Consider the following 13,769-nt stretch of genomic DNA (forward strand, 5'->3'; position numbering starts at 1 on the left):
GACCAGTCAAAGACCCGGGTTCCAGTCTTAGCAGGGGCACTTACTAGTAGGCAGTTGCTGGCCAACTGCTTGATAAAGCCAGGTCTCGGTTTCTTCCTTCGTAAGTTGATGATCTTATTTGTTCTATCCTCTTTATAAGCTGTCCGTGAGAAAGAAAACATGTTCATTCCAGTGTTTTCTAGATTTATAAGGCCAATGAAGTATAACCACTTATTACTGTTATTCTTAATCCTTGACAGTATACAAATTGATGCAATATACATAAAAATACATGTTTACAGAATAAACCTATTACTGTTTCTATAATCCCTCACTAAATAAATAAGTCAAAAACACACAAATGAATGTATAATAAATGTGTAACATAGAGTCCCCTTCTTTGTTTTAAGCTTTGAGGTGAGCAAAACAAGTATACTATAAATTTGACCTCCTTAAAACGTATGGCGAGTAATTTTAGTAGTAGATGAAAAGCTTTACAATGGATGTAAAGGTTCATAGAACACGCTTATAAGACAATCAGAGCTTTAATATGTTTTTGTGGAAGAAATACGTATTTAATGCTTTTTACTTTTAGTCTTAATGCTGACCAAATGCTTTGTTGTTCTTTGTCACTTCTTGCTGGGATGGAGTCATCTCAGGGCACCTAAAGATGGATTTGATACAAACTGTGCATCTTCTGCCCTGAACTGCATGGTATATGTGGCAGTTAATTTATTGCAAAGTTATAAATAAAAAAGACAGTAAGAGACAATGATGCATTGAAGTCGATGCTAGATTCCCCAGTCCCACGCTCTGCTCTGCCTTTGGCCTGAGCGATGAGATTATCCTGGACAAACCAGAGAAGTATTTGCAGAGATGCAGACAGTTATCCAGCGTTTCTTACTGCGGTCTAGCGGGGTGTGCAGCCAGCACACACAGCAGGAATCACCTCTCCCCCGTTCGGTGAAAGGATGATGCACCCTCACCGCTTGTGGCTTCAGGGGTCAGAGCCCAGGCTTCAGTTTGTTTGGATTTTCCTTGTGCTTACAATATTTCTGCTCTCAGCCCCCTCAGTCCTGGGCACCCCCCTTCATTTCATCGGTACTTCTTAAACCCGGTTTAAACACAATTGGGTGACAGCAACATAAAGATGAAATACTTTGTGGTTTTTAGCCTTGGGAAGGCAGGAGGAAGGAATAAGAGCAGAAAGACAGAAGCAAGGAAGCAACAGAGACATAGATTTTAAGGAACACCTGCTAGGTGGCAGATGGCGACTGGCATTGCTTAATGCAAGAACTCTTTTTATCCTCATAAGAACTTACAAGGTAGATGTCATAATCCTTTTGTGCCGATGTGGATAGGAGGATGATGAAGGTTGGCACTCATACAGTCACTTGGTGATCCTGTATCATCTTTGATTGTCTCGGTTCGCAGTTTATCATGTCCTGACCATCCAGACAAGCTTGATGTGAGTGAGCACTGTTGGTTACAAGTAATAGAAACTCATTTCTAAATTTTTTTTTTTTAATTTTTATTTATTTATGATAGTCACACACAGATAGAGAGAGAGAGGCAGAGACACAGGCAGAGGGAGAAGCAGGCTCCATGCACCGGGAGCCCGATGTGGGATTCGATCCCGGGTCTCCAGGATCGCGCCCTGGGCCAAAGGCAGGCGCCAAACCGCTGCGCCACCCAGGGATCCCTAGAAACTCATTTCTTTCTTTCTTTTTTTTTTTAAGATTTTATCTATTTATTAGAGAGAGCATGTGTGTATGAGAGAGTGAGAGAGAGCATGTGCACATGAGCAGGGGGAGAGGCAGAGGGAGAAGCAGACTCCCAGCTGAGCAGGGAGCTCAGCTCCGGACCTCATCCCACCATGGGCACCTAAGGACCATGACCTGAGCTGAAGGTAGACACTTAACCCCACCATGGGCACCTAAGGACCATGACCTGAGCTGAAGGTAGACACTTAACCAACCGAGCCACCCAGGTGCCCCTAGGCACCCACTTCTAACTGGGTTAAGAGACAAGACATCACGGATGCTGTTGTCTCACACAACAGGGAAGTCCGGGGTTACAGCTGGCCTGCGGCTCCCATGGCTCTCCTGAACTCCGTCTCTCAGGCTTTGTGTTTTTACATTTGGCCTCATTGGATAGGTGGGTTCCTTCATGTGGTAATGGAAGAACTTAACTATCGACACTTCTATGCTTAGGTCATCTCGATGTAACAAATGGAAAAGAAAATAGGAACCCCAGAGGAATTTTGTGTCTCTTCTCACAAGCAGAATTTACGCTGCTTCCTTTTGAGCTCAGCCATGGCAGATGACTTGCTTTGACCAAAGAAGTAGAGTGTTTCTCCAGTGTATGGTTTATGGTGCTCTTTTCTTCCTTTTTCCCTTCCGTTCCCTTCCCTTCCCTTCCCTTCCCTTCCCTTCCCTTCCCTCCCCCTCCCTCCCTCCTCCCCTCCCCTCCCCTCCCCTCCCCTCCCCTCCCCTCCCCTCTCCTCTCCTCTCCTCTCCTCTCCTCTCCTCTCCTCTCCTCTCCTCTTTTCTTTCTCTTCTCCTCTTCTCTTCTCTTCTCTTCTCTTCTCTTCTCTTCTCTTCTCTCTTCTCTTCTCTTCTCTTCTCTCTTCTCTTCTCTTCTCCTCTTCTCTCTCTTCTCTTCTCTTCTCTTCTCTTCTCTTCTCTTCTCTTCTCCTCTCCTCTCCTCTCCTCTCCTCTCCTCTCCTCTCCTCTCCTCTTCTTTTCTTTTCCTTTTTCCCCACTCTGGGATCAGGGAAGCATATGCAACTTCTTCCATCTAGGCTTCTAAGGGGCTGCAGTAAGCAGAGTCTCCATGTTGACTGTGATGGAGGTGTCACGTGAGGGAAAACCATACTTTGCTGGTTTAAGCTGCTCTGATTTTCTGGTTTGTTCTTACCATAACATAACTTAGCCTTCCCTGGCTGGTGGTAGACTATGGAAGGATATTGGTCTCTGCAGCTCCGGTCTTATGCCTGTCCTTTATATATTGACTGTGGCCAGGTATGTGTTATATATACTATGAGAAACCAAGCTGAGTCAGGATACCAGTTCCTTGGCTAGATTTGGGATACTGTGATTGGCCTGCCCTTCCCAGCACATCACCGGTGAGGAGGGACAGTTCCTGATGGACATGATGGCATACAGGTAAATGTCTATAAAAATGCAAACCCTGGATACTCTAATTGGCACCAGATTTTTTTTATTAGAGTTTTTATATATGAATTTATATCTGGGATTATTGCATTAAATACCTGCTTCCTCTAGTGGAATATCAGCTCTCAGAAGATAGCTCTGCAGTTATATGCCCAATGCTCAGTATGGTGCTTGGTGCAGAATCAACACTGAATATCGAATGAATAAATACATTAAAAAATGAATAATTAGTAGTGGCTGGAAAACATGCAAATTTTCTTTCAGATTTTAAAGTATGGTACCTCTCCAATATAGTTTCAGCTCTGGATGTTGTCATGGGAAGTGTTGTAATGGGAAGGCAAGAGGATTAATGAGAAGATCAGAAATTTAGGAGACAGATGGTTTTGGGAACACATCTTGTGCAAGGATCCTGCACAAGTTAACCATTTAGATCGTCAACTTCTCATCTGTAAAATTGGGTTAATAACACCTTTTTCATAGAGTTGTGAGAAAGAAATGACAGAGAAAACATAGAGCTCTTAGTAACTAATGTGACCTAGTGACTAAGAACTTAGTGACTAATGAATGGATAAATACAATTTGATACATCCATGTGATTGAGTATTCTTTGGCAATAAAAGGGAATGAGATTCTGATTCATTCTATAACTGTGATGAACTTTCTGCTACATTAAGGAATCTGGACACAAAAGGCTACGTGTTTTTTTGGTTCCATGTGTATGAAGTGTCCAAAACAAGCAAATCCATAGAGTTGGAAAGTAGATTAGTGCTTACATAGGGCTTGGAGAGGGGAAGGTTAGGATGATAGGTAATTGCTGTGGGGGATTTTTCTGAATGATAAAAATATTCTAAAATGTATTATGATGAGAGTTGCACAGCCCTGTGTGTATACTAAAATCCAATGAATGGGACACCAAAAAATGGTCAGTTTCCATGGGATAGGAACTGTATTTCAGTAAAGCTGCTACTAACAACACCAAAGGTCTCTGGGTAAGTGCTCTGGTGCATCCGTTTTTTTTTTTTGTTTTGTTTTGTTTTGTTTTGTTTTGTTTTGTTTTTAACAAGCTCTCCAACTGATTCTGATACATGGTAGGAATTGAACACTGCAAATTTAGATGACCAAATTAATCCAACTCCACTGTTGTGCAAACATACAGTTTAAATGACCCGTTGTTAGGGAGGGGTGGAGTGGGAGTGGGAGCAGTCAATAATGGATCTTTATAGTTCCCAAGAAACTTTATTCCTGCTTTACATTCAGCTGAGTTAGCTTAAAAGACCATTTGGATGCAAGAAATGACACTTGGTCATGAAGGGTTGGGAATTATTAAATTAACATCAACTCAACGTTGACTCCGAGATAGTTGATCAAATTTACTCTGGTAAAGAGTAAAGAAGAAACTAAATTTAGGACACGATCACGATAAGATAAATGAAAATGCTGCTGTGGGAAGGAGCCAGCAGTTGTACTTGTTGATGATAAATTCTCCATTTCCATTTGACGTGGTTGGATTTCCATCAGATTGTTCCAAATGAAAATGTATGGGGATACAGGGTTTAGCTTAATCATTACATCCTTGAGGTTTTTGACATCTCCTTATAATTTGCGTCTTACATTAAAAAATACGTCATGTTGTGTGGTTTCCAGAAGACATTCCGGGCAGACGTTTCAGTGTTCGGCAGGTTGACCTCTTAGAATATTGGGACACTGAAGACATTACTGACTTCCACAGCGTCTTTAAAAATAACTCTTCATTTTTATTTAAAATATAAACATCTATTTTTCAAAAATCAGCAAATTTTCTGTAAGTTTTCTTTAAAAATAACTCTTCATTTTTATTTAAAATATAAACATCTATTTTTCAAAAATCAGCAAATTTTCTGTAAGTTTAAGATGAAAGTTTGTGGTCATTTGAAAGGTTTTTAAGTTGCTATTATATATACAATGGTAGGGTACAGAATTTGTTGGAGCCATGGTATGTTTGTTTGTTTTTGAGATTCAATTTATTTCTTTAGCAGACTCCCCGTTAAGCAGGGAGCCCAACGCGGGGCTGATTCCAGGACCCTGAGGTCATGACCGGACCTGAAGTCAGACACTTAACCAACTGAGCCACGCAGTGGCTTTTATATGCATTTAGAGCTTTGGATAAATACATAAAGTTCATTATGAGAAGCAACAGCCTCTTCTCCCAGTGCTTTCAACATATTGTCTCTTTGGTCACGTGGTGTAGTTCTGCTGTTACTACTTGTCTGGTCTTGAATGTTATCTCTTGAATTACCTCGGTGGAAGATAGGAATTTAGCTCTTTACCTACGCCTCCAATATGTGCATTTATTATACTTTCATATTTCTACTATAATTTTGTTTTGGATAAACAAGTTTTCAGTGTTTACATTATTATGGTTGTAAACACTGATATCTGAACCTATATAATTATACCTGTGTTTCCTGCCTGTTACATCCTTTCCTTTTTTTCTGAAGATGTCTCCTATTTTTGGTTTGTTTTAGTTTTATATGCATTTGATATTAATTCATCTTTAAACTCTGTCAGTTTTCTAACCACTCTTTCAAAGTGATCAAACACTTCACATTTTCTTTTATCAATTTCACCTTTTTGGAGCTATCTTTCAAAGAATTTTTCATCCACATTTATTCGCATTTAGTTCTGTTATAAAGGTTGACCCTGCACTTCCCTTTGCCTCTCTCTTGTGTTGGATTCCTATTTCTTGGATTTCTTTCTTTTTGCATTTGTCTGACTCTTTTAATTTGAATCAATTATAATGTAACAGGAATTTTCCAAGATAGGGCTGAGAGATACCCTCACTGTTTCCCCCAGTTGTTACATTTTATGTAACTTCAGCAAAATATTAAAACCAGGAAACTGACATTGTAATGATGTGAACATGTAGTTCCCTGTCACTTTATTACAGGTGTAGATTCACGTAACCACCATCACCATTACGATCCCTAATGATTCCATCCCAACAGGATATTTAGTGAAGGATTTCCTTCAGGAGGCTTTTGTGAATGGGTACTAGGGACTTAGTGTTGTCAATTTTTAGACTTTCTACCTTCTTACTTTCTGATAGTCTGAATGTTTATAGGATTCTGGATCTGAAAGCAGATATGCTGCAAAATTGAAAGAAGCTATGCTTTAGGACCTTTCATATGCATGGGTCACTTTCAAGACCCTTGTGTCTAATTTTGTGTTTATAATTTTGAATTATTTTTCTTAAAGAGAACCTTCCCAAATTATGTAAGCTTCAGAGCCTCATACAACATTGATTTTCCCTGGCTTACACAGAAATCTTGTTCCTTAGAAATGTAAAGAGACTTCAAACTCTCTAGTTTCTAGCCTTAGTGAAGCCTATTTGCATTTTGATGCTTGGTTGTCTGTGTTCAAGTCTATTTTCCCCATCTCTGAGGATTTTCTTTTATTTCCTGTGTTTTGAGATTTCATGACCATGTTTCTCAATGGAGGTCCAGTTTCATCATTTTGTTGTACTTTGCTCTACTTTGAATCTAGGACTTCATATCTTTTATATCTTGGGAAGTCCTACTGGATTATTTCTTATTTATTTTCCTCTTTTATTTTTTTTCTATTTTCTGGAACTCCTACTCAAATATCATCTCTCTTCATCTCATCCTTTAATTTTCTTACCTTTCTTTGTATCCTATTCATCATCTCATTCACTTCCTAAGATTTATTCAGTTCTGTCTTCTAATACTTCCACTGAGTTTTCCTTCTACTTTCATAGTAATTTTAATTGAATTTTATCTTATGGTTTTCCCTTTTTATAATAGCATGTTCCTGTTTGAAAAAGTTCTCTTATTTCACGAATATTTTTGTAGATTCCATCTCTGCATAATTTCTATTTAAGAGTGGGCCACTCAACAACAAATTGAAAGCTCTGGGCCTGTGGGGAGGGAGAAGAGGAGATTAAAGCCTCTGAGTTTCACTGTAGAGGGAATACAGCTGTGCTATTTCATTGGGCAACTCCAATAATAACCTTTTTTGGCCTTTTCTCTTGGGGGTATGTTCTGGGTTGGATAATATCACTTTAAACTTCAGTGTACCTGGAACTTCTCAATATTAACTTTATTTGGGATGAAGATCTTTGCAGATGGATTTAAGGTTAAGGGTAGAGATGAAGTCCTTGTGGATTAGGATGGGTCCTAAATTTAACGAGATTATCTTTTAAGACACAAAAAAGGAGAAGACAGAGAGGCATACACAGAAGAGGGCATGTGAAGATAGAGGCAATGATTGGAGAACAACCGCTAGCTAAGGAGCACCAAGGATTGTGAGTAACCAACTCTAAAAGCTCAGGAGGAGACATGGGATGGATTCTCCCTTTGAAGGAACCAACCCTACCCACTTCTTAATTTTTGGACTTCTGGGCCTGGAAGAGCCCTCTGTGAGAGAATAAATTTCTTTTATTTTAATCTGTCAGCTCCTGTGGGTGGGTAGTAGAGAGGCTGCAGGGTCTCAATATTAATTATAAGCTCTTCCTCTGAATCTCTCCTCTGTTTAATATGGTACCCTTATTTCAATTGCATGTGGTTTCATCTAGTGCCAGAGCCATCAGTTTCACCCTACTCAAAAAATTAAATGGCGAGTCTTTGGCGGATGAGGGTGATAGAAGTAGGTGGTAGATTACCCAGCTCCCAAGAGTATGAAAGTCCAGGGGAAGGTCTCACTGATTTTTTTTTTTTTTAAAGTCCCTTTTTACTGCCATCTGTAGGTAGGGAGAAGAATTACTGAACCCTTTGGGAGTTAAGCAAGCAAATCCTGTTGCACTGCTTGGTAAAGATTCCATTTCCTCAAGTGACAAAAATCAGATTCCACACATCCTCACATTTCCAGCTTCAGAAATTTTATTCTCTTCTGTTCTCTGCCAGTCTCTGTACATACTATTTAAAAACTACTGTGTTTTCATTTTCGTGGCTATTTGTGGAGGGAATGTCTGTATTTGGCCTGCTATCTTTAACTAGAATCTCAGATCTGTTTTCACAATATTTACTAAGTATGCGTCTCTTCTGAAATCACTATGTCTTTCAGCAGTTGTGACATGCACTTTCTTACAGGCTTCACTTTTCAGCAATAACATCTCCCATCTTTTTATATTTATATTCTTCAGGCTTTATAGTTACCGTGGCAGGAAAATCTGGGCTCGAAGTATTGTTACGCTTTTGAAATGCTAACAGAGTTACCATCCTTGTTTGCTGTGTTTTGTGACCCTCGCTCTAGATTACACTTCGGCATTACGGCTGCAGGTTTATAATAGCCTTACAATGGCCATACATATAAAGATGAAAGCAGAATGCTTAAACATATCTAAATATCTTGCTGGGGGGAATGCCGTGTTTTGTTTTTCATCACAGAAACTCTTGTTGTCGAGAAATTAATGAGACAGACGATGTGGAAGAGCCAAGCATCAATTGTATAATAACAGCAGGTTCTAGTATCTGCCACAGATATACACAAAATAAACACACAAAACTTAATCCAAGGTCGTATAGCCAGTAAGTGATTGAGCTGGGATTTGCACACGGGCAGCCTGACTGGGGGGCAGCTGGTGCAGAGTGAGAAGTCAATCAGTTTAGTTGATATTACTACTACTACTACTACTACTACTACTACTACTACATTTGAGTATATTTCGGTCATATGAGCTTAGTTCCTCAAGAAGTCTTATTATTATTATTTTTTAAAAGATTTTATTTATTTATTCATGAGAGACACAGAGAGAGAGGGAGAGCAGAGACACAGGTGGAGGGAGAAGCAGACTCCACGCAGGGAGCACCATGCGGGACTCGATCCCAGGACTCCAGGATCACACCCTGGACCGAAGGCAGGCGCCAAACCGCTGAGCCACCCGGGATGCCCTATTACTATTATTTTTAAAGATTTTATTTATTTATTCATGAGAGACACAGAGAGAGGCAGAGACACAGGCAGAGGGAGAACCAGGCTCCATGCAGGGAGCCCGATGTGGGACTCGATCTCAGGACCCCGGGATTATGACCTGAGCCAAAGGCAGACGCTCAACCACTGAGCCACCTAGGCATCCCAAGTCTTATTATTTTTACATTATGCTATAATTTTTTTTTTGAGAGAGAGAGTGTGCATGTAAGCAGGTGGAGGAGGGACAGAGGGAGAGGGAAACTCTTAAGCAGAGTCCACGCCTAGCATGGAGCTGGACGCAGGGCTCAACCTCATGACCCTGAACCAAAATCAAGAGTCGGTCGCTTAATCAACTGAGCCATGCAGGTGTGCCCCTACCTTAATTTTTATCAAGGGATACTTCAGGAATATGTTCAATGCGCTTCTCCATTTGCTCCAAAACATGCTGTTTGTAATATTTTCTGTTACACACACACACAAAAAAAAATATTTTCTGATACAGAATCTACATGCAGAGTCTCTTCTGTAAAGCAAGACATGAGAATAACTTTGAGACTTTAGTTTCGAGAAAGATAAACAGATAAAACCATATAAGCAGGGATGCCTGGGTGGCTCAGCAGTGGAGCGTCTGCCTTTGGCTCAGGGGGTGACCCCAGGGTCCTGGGATTGAGTCCCACATCAGGCTCCCTGCGTGGAGCCTGCTTCTCCCTCTGCCTGTGTCTCTGCCTCTCTCTCTCATGAATAAATAAATAAAATCTTTAAAAAAACATATAAACATATTCTTTTTTTTTTTTTTTTTTTTTTTTTTCACTATACAGATATATTTAATCAACATTAGGTACAGTTTATAAAAGAATAAAAATCTTCTCGAGAGCATAAGACAATAGAACCAAAGACAGGTGCCATTATACAAATGGAATGAGTGAACAAAAGACTAGGATTTTCAAGCACATTTATATTACATATTCTTTTTGAGGAGTTGCTTTATGGCTTCTTTTTTTAATTATAAGAGTCATAAAAATCTTGCATTCTTTTCTGCCCTGCAACCTGGTCTCAGAGAGAGGACGGAGAAATCAACCTGGTAAGCCCAGGACCGTTGTCCTAGACTTGTCTTTAAAGGATTATGCATAATCATAATAACCAAACCATCATTTATCTTTCCCAAATTGAGGGTTTCAGTCTGACCATGATTACAATCTAAAGTTACAAATTTTATAGGCACATCTTCCTCTTGATTTGGACATTTAAAGAATAACTTCAACTTTTATTAATGGATACATATCTTAGGCCATCAAATTGCTATAACAAAATACCACAGGCTGGTTGGCTCAGAAACAGAAGTTTATTTCTTACAGTCTGGTGGTTGGGAAGTGTAAGGTCAAGGACACTGCCAGATTTGGTGTCCGGTGAGCATTCGCCTCCTGGTTCATCGATGGCCATCTTCTTACTGTGTCCTCACATGGTGGAGTGGGGATGGACCTCTCTGGAGTCTCTTCTTATAGGGACACTAATCCCCTTCATGAGAACCCCATTCTCACAGCTTGATCACCTCCTCCTACCACCTGGAGGTGCCTCCTACCACCATCACATGGAGAGTTAGGATTTAACATGAATTTGGGCAAGGGGGGTACTCACATGTAGTCAATAGTGCTGAATGAAAGAAGGAAGTCCTAAAAAGTATCTATATGTGATAAGATCATTCAAGAATAAGACGCACGAAATGCTAAAAAAAAAAAAAAATACATAATCCAGGAAAGTCCTGAGTTTGTAGAGGACTCATTAAGATACCAGAGTGATAGAGTATATATTTCCCTGCCTATACATTATCAGTCATTTGCTAGTGGCAGGGTCCATAATATGAGTCTTGACATATGTAAGATTGTGAGTATCTGAAGACTGAGCATCTGTCTATATGTAAATGTGATCAGAAGTAATAGGCATTCCGGTTCTATTCACTGGTGTGTTCGGTGATGTTAGGCATCCAACATTGCATCCTAGTGTAGAACTAGTACAGTGTAGTCATAGGTTGTATGACATGCATGTGACAATTCCCATTTTAATTCTGTTTCTTCAAAATTGTATGCTTTGTGGGGTGTGAGGGCACTTAAGTGATTGTTGTGTATTATGGTGGTGACTGATTATTGATTGCTGTTATTACACGGGATGAGATATTATCCAAGTGTGTGTGAGAAATAGAAATTCATGGTGAGTCAGAGTGCAGACAATTTTGAAATCACCAATGTGAATTACTTCAGTTTTTGCAGAAGGAAAGGAGACTCAGGGAGGGAAAAATTAGATGATTTTTTTTTTTTTTTTTGGTAGGTCACAGTGTTGCTAGAGCCTCAGTTTGTGATATTTCTTGTTGTTCACTACCCTTTCTCCTTCACTGTGTGATCAATGCAGGAATTTCCTATCATGCGAGATGCTTGTTAAAACTCATACTTCTTGAAGTATGAGTCAATCTGCTCTCTGCCTAGGGTCCCTTCTCATTTTATTAGTCTCACAATAATAGAAACTTGCATTTGTTTGTGGTTGAATTTTAGGGTGGGTTTTTATTTGACATAAGATATGACTTTTATTTGAACATAGCTTGTGAGCATGAATGAGGACACCTGTGGAACAGAGCTAGCCCATTTACATTAAGAGCTTCCTTATAAATGTCCTCAAAATATTTTGCACATCAGCGTCCTAATTCACACAGGTGCAGGCAAGACAGGGGCCACGATGTGATAATGATTTACAGGTTCACCTTCCTTCTTATGCCAGGTGACTTTATGAACTTTCATAGGGAACCATCTAGATCAACCTTTCCGGCATAGAAAAGGAAATGTGAACAATTTTCTCTGAAGTAAAATAAAGGCAGATTTCAAGAGCAGAGAAGTAATTTCTAAGCGTAAAACCACAGGGTTGAAAACATGAAGGAGAAGACATACATTTGACTAAATAAAAATTTAAAATAGTTACATAATAGAAAGATACCGTGGATGAAATCAAGTGATATATGACAGGGGGAAATATTTGCCACACACACCCAAAGCAGGGTCAATTTTGTTGATTTTCTTCTATTGTGGTACAAACACTAAAACAGAAACCTGATGTGAAAGCCTAAGGAATTTTAGAAATGAGGAAATAGAAATGGCCAGTAGACATGTGAGCACATTCACAAATTGAATAATTAGAAATAGAAAGCAGCATCTCAGTTTCCTTCCTGATGCTACTGGAGTAGCTTTCTATTTTCTATTTTTTTAAAACAATAAATTTATTTTTTATTGTGTTCAATTTACCAACATACAGAATAACACCCAGTGCTCATCCCGTCAAGTGCCCCCCTCAGTGCCCATCACCCATTCACCCCCACCCCCCACCCTCCTCCCCTTCCATCACCCCTAGTTCGTTTCCCAGAGTTAGGAGTCTTTAGTAGCTTTTTAAAGTATGTAAAAGGAAGTGTGGATGAAAATATATGGAGAGAGTAATTTCTTAGGAGTGTGAATTAGTATAGGCTTCTGGATATGAGCTTGGCCATATATATTGATTGAAAGCCTTCATGTTTTAGTATTCTTTGACAAGGAACTATATTTCTAGCAATGTTTTATATAAAAAAATAGAGCTGAGTCCAGATTTTTTAAATTTATTTTTTCTTGGTGTTCATTTTGCCAACATATAAAATAACACCCAGTGCTCATCCCATCAAGTGCCCCCCTCAGTGCCCGTCACCCAGTCACCCCCAGTCCCCGCCTTCCTCCTCTTCTACCACCCCTAGTTCGTTTCCCAGAGTTAAGGGTCTCTCATGTTGTCTCCTTCCCTGATATTTCCCACTCATTTTTTCTCCTTTCCCCTTTATTCCCTCTCACTATTTTTTATATTCCCCTAATGAATGAGAGCATATGATGTTTGTCCTTCTCCGATTGACTTACTTCACTCAGCATAATACCCTCCAGTTCCATCCATGTTGAAGCAAATGGTGGGTATTTGTCGTTTCTAATGGCTGAGGAATATTCCATTGTATATATAGAATGGAATATTCCCTAGAATGCAGATTTTTAAGCCAATATATTGCTCTACTAAAAAATAATATATATGTGTATGTCCATACCTATATGTATATACACACACATATACATATGTACATAAATAAAATTGAAGAAGCCAAATGTTCAAAAATAAAATTATACATTATGTGATTGAATGTAATGTAGTCACTATAAGAGTATTAAATGACATACATTGTTAAAGGTTTTTTTTTTTTGAGTAAACTCTACACCCAAGACCAAGAGTCTCCTGCTGTACTGACCGAGCCAGCCAGGTGCCCTGAATGACACAAATTTTGACAACCTATTTTAGGCAAAAAACATAAAAGTACAAGATTATAAGATTATAAGAAAAACACAAGATTACAAAACAGAAAGAAAACAAGATTACAAGTTTTTAAAGGCTATATATACTAGGTATAGTCTGCGGGAGGTGGGAATGCAGGAATAATTTCCTTTTTTGTGTCCTTCTACATTTTAATAAATATATGTACATTTTACAATGAGAAGTATGTTACTTAATAATTTCCAATTGCAATAAACTTTCCTAAAACCTAATGGATGTGTGTAGGGTGCTCACATGCACATGTTAGGGCTCCACCAGCAGGTGGCAGTAGCAAACAAGAAGTGCGCAAGATTGAGATGTTTCTTAGTTGTGAATTTTAACAATAAAACCAGGGTG

General features: G+C 39.3%; 1 protein-coding gene across 1 annotated transcript in view; it reads left to right on the forward strand.

Moving 5' to 3' along the window:
• Nucleotides 1–13,769, forward strand: part of KCNIP4 (potassium voltage-gated channel interacting protein 4) — a 1,134,091-nt gene that overhangs the window by 157,459 nt on the left and 962,863 nt on the right.

The sequence above is a fragment of the Canis lupus genome, chromosome 3 (assembly GCF_003254725.2).
Source record: "Canis lupus dingo isolate Sandy chromosome 3, ASM325472v2, whole genome shotgun sequence".
NCBI classification, from domain to species: domain Eukaryota; kingdom Metazoa; phylum Chordata; class Mammalia; order Carnivora; family Canidae; genus Canis; species Canis lupus.